The 3,892-nt window shown below is 43.2% G+C and overlaps 1 protein-coding gene across 1 annotated transcript in view; it reads left to right on the top strand.

Annotated features, from left to right (window-relative positions):
- The first annotated feature begins 1,774 nt into the window (after nt 1-1,774).
- Nucleotides 1,775-3,892, top strand: part of gal3st1a (galactose-3-O-sulfotransferase 1a) — a 14,765-nt gene continuing 12,647 nt past the window's right edge. The window contains exon 1 of the mRNA XM_060883560.1: nt 1,775-1,983. The gene's annotated coding sequence lies outside the window, so the exon portion shown is untranslated. The remainder of the gene's footprint in view (nt 1,984-3,892) is intronic.

Raw genomic sequence — 3,892 nt, 5'->3', positions numbered from 1 at the left:
AATGTGTTCGGTTACATAATATGTGCCAAATGTTGCTAGAAGTTCTTCAACCTCCCATTTATTCTGGGGGGAAACGAAGTAGCTTCGTACACACTGATAAGATTTAGTGTGTGTGGTGTGAAAAGTGGGCTGTTATGATGTCACTGTTCACTCTTGACCTACAAGCTATTTCTTTCTTACATCATTTCATCTTTCTCTCTCTCTCTCGCTCTCTCTCTCTCTCTCTCTCTCTCTCTCTCTCTCTTCCTCTTTAACACCAGTTTGTCCCTTCTGCATTCCAGCAATGCTCGCTCTCACCCTGCCTGGCACTGTGATGGCCCTTTGTGTGTGTGTGTGTGTGTGTGTGTGTGTGTGTGTGTAGGGGTTGTGCTGACAATGAGCTTAGTGTTTCAGTCCAGCGAATGGACATGGGACTCAGCAGAACCTTTGCATATCTCCATGTTATAGATACAAACAGTGAATCTGTTATAATTCGTCTACAAGAAAAATTGAACGATTTTGCTTCTGTTTTGGTATTTTTTGCTATTTTTGTTTACTTGTGAGAATTTCAGGATGCTGTCATTTGACCTTTAGGATAACAATAGAGAGGGAAACAGATCTTTTCTAACATTTCTTCAAGCCGGCGATTAGAAACGGGCCGGTGAGACTCCTACACTGGAGAACAGATGTTCTTCTGTCATGTCGACTACTAGTGACTTCAGCAAGTCGCTTCATTATGACCTTCTGTTTTCAAATAGCTCAAGAGCTATGGAGTTTTTAGAGTTCTGACTGTTTAGAGTCGGTAAAAAAAAACAAAACGATGGCGACTCGTGCCAGCTAATGAGTTGTGCCTCAGGGGTTAGTGCTTGGACCCCTAATGGAAACTCTGGTGCACTTTAAAGGCTCGAACGCTGTTGCTCGGCTGAACCTGATGCGTGTCAGATTACTTCACAGCCACCAGGAAAAGGACATGGAACATGATCATATAGGTATTTTTTTTGTTTTATCTTTGTTAAGTAGTACTAAAGTGAAAAATAATGTGGTACAACCCCTGACATCCTGTCTGATTATTTTCCTTTATTAAAACACACTGTTAATTACCCATGAGCACAATCTCTTTGTGTATCCACACGATTATTTTCTCTTCCCACGTAACCGCAAACCCATTTTCTGTCCGTTACTCATATTACGCTCTTATTGTATATTTATTTATCTGTTATTACACGTGATATCTGTCATTTGAAACTCCTTCACCGATATTATTATGCTCTTGATTGTGGATATCGTCTTGGAGCGAGCTGTCATGTGACCTATAAGGTGTTTCATCTAAAAGGTTTTTGAGTGTAATGTAAATTAGTGAAGCGATACAATGAACAGCATTGTTCGTGGTTGCGCTTTGGCTTTTTGCAGTTCGCAGTGGATTTGATGTGGCTTACAAGTCTATCTATCAGTTTTCAGCTCGGACTCCACACTCTGCTTTCAATGGTGCTCTGTGTGTTTACCGAATAGACACCAGGCCCTCCTCCCTCTTTTCTTTTCACTCTCACCCTCACTCTCTCTCTCTGTTTCTGTCTATTGTTGTCTGTCTATCTTGCTTTTGCCTTTTTACCATCACCCTCCCTTATATACACACACACACACACACACACACACACACACACGCAGTGACAAGTGCATTTCCCAGCAGTGCAGCAGATCTGATGCTACAGGGAGTTGAGGAGCTAGATATTTTCAAACAACTCAGCTCCTGGAGTTCACATGCTGTGGAGATAACACGGGAGAGAGAGAGAGAGGGAGAGAGGAGGTGTGGTTTAACAGGTGTTGTGAGAGAAGGGTGATTAACTTCCACACAGCGGCTGAGCTGACAGCCTGAGCTCTCAGTGTTAGGAGGCTTAAACAGATTCTAACCGAGGACTGGAGGGCGATGAGGATCTGCCCCATGCTCGTACTCCCATCCTCGTACTTCCATCTCTTCAGCTGGGATGAACAGATCCACCGTGTGAGGTACGTCTGCTTCTTTCTCCGCTCTTCCCTCAAGCACGAACGAGCTCGGATTACTCAAAGCTCCTGCACTTTTGTTGTTATTATTTTTTTAAACGTGAATCACTTTACAGTGACGCCTGTGAGGTTTTGTTTGAAGGTATGAGTCAGATGTTTAGGTTAGTTTAGATAAGCTCACATGATTACAGACAAGAACGGAAGATGAATGAAAGAGAATGAATGGCGGCTTGAAAAGCGACAAAAACAAAACCCGAGTGCGTTCCTTGTTCAGATTAGGACGCGTCTCAAGCAAGCTGTTATTTAGAAACAAGACTGAAAATGATGATCGTGCACGTGATCTTGAGGGAACGTTAAGATCGTGTGGCTGATAACTTGTACAATGCGTGTGAGGTTTTGAAGTGGCTGAACCTCTTGTCCGTTTTCCTCTTGTTCACTTTGCATGAGAATTTGCCTGAAGAGATAAAAGATGTCGGTCAGTTTGCATCTTAATTTTACGGATCATATGATCATCTGCACTTAATCTGTAAACCCCGAGAAAATGGCATGTCCTGAATAAAGTGGCAGTTACTAACTTAATAACTTAATAACTTAATAACTGGATAATGAACGTGTGAGTAAATCAATAACATCGGTTTAAAGCAAAGTGTTGTTTTTTTTTTTCTTTTGGAGAAAGAAGAATAATTCAACGTCAAAGTAGTCAGTGTTGTCTGAAAAGGAAACGCATCCCTACGTAGATTTTTTCCAGGGTTCTTTAGATAGTTAATGGTCCTTTAACGTCTGTAGTGAAACAAACTACTGTACATCTGCATGAGTGGAGTAAATTTAAGGAATTATAAGTTATAGAGGGGGGGCACGGTGGCTTAGTGGTTAGCACGTTCGCCTCACACCTCCAGGGTTGGGGGTTCGATTCCCGCCTCCACCTTGTGTGTGTGGAGTTTGCATGTTCTCCCCGTGCCTCGGGGGTTTCCTCCGGGTACTCCGGTTTCCTCCCCCGGTCCAAAGACATGCATGGTAGGTTGATTGGCATCTCTGGAAAAATTGTCCCTAGTGTGTGATTGCGTGAGTGAATGAGTGTGTGTGTGTGTGTGCCCTGCGATGGGTTGGCACTCCGTCCAGGGTGTATCCTGCCTTGATGCCCGATGACGCCTAAAAGTAGGAATGAATTCATGTCACACAGCACGAACAAACAAAAACACAACACAACATTTGTACACGGCTCTTGGACGAGACTGAGACTTGGCCGAGACAAATCCGAGTGTGAGCGCGAATCATCTGAGACGAATCAAGTAAATAAAGAAAGTGGCTCAAGACCAGACTTACAGTCCTACAGCTCTAGCTGATACGGTGATCCAGTAAGTGCTTTATCCTTGTCAGGGTCACGATGCATCCAGCACACACACACACACACACACACACACACACACTTTCACTACTAAGGCAGTTTAAACATAGCAAGATTTTCATAACCTTTTTTCTCCCTTTTGGAAGAAACCAGTCAACCCTGATGAACCCCCAACACACACACACACACACACACTTTCACTACTAAGGCAGTTTAAACATAGCATAATTTTAATACGCTTTTTTCTCACTTTTGGAGGAAACCAGTCAACCCTGATGAACCCCCAACACACACACACACACACACACACACACTTTCAATACTAAGGCAGTTTAAACATAGCATAATTTTCATAAGCTTTCTTCTCCCTTTTGGAGGAAGCCAGTCAACCCTGATGAACCCCCAACACACACACACACTTTCACATCTAAGGCAATTTAAACACAGCAGGATTTTTGTACTTTTGGTAAACACTGATGATTCCCCCAACACACACACACAGCTGGAAACACACCTGGAAATTACAGGCACAGGAACTGAGACAGATCCTAGGCTTGACCTGTAAGCCCT

The sequence above is a fragment of the Tachysurus vachellii genome, chromosome 12, assembly GCF_030014155.1.
Source record: "Tachysurus vachellii isolate PV-2020 chromosome 12, HZAU_Pvac_v1, whole genome shotgun sequence".
Lineage (NCBI taxonomy): Eukaryota > Metazoa > Chordata > Actinopteri > Siluriformes > Bagridae > Tachysurus > Tachysurus vachellii.
This window is presented reverse-complemented; position numbering and strand designations above follow the sequence as displayed.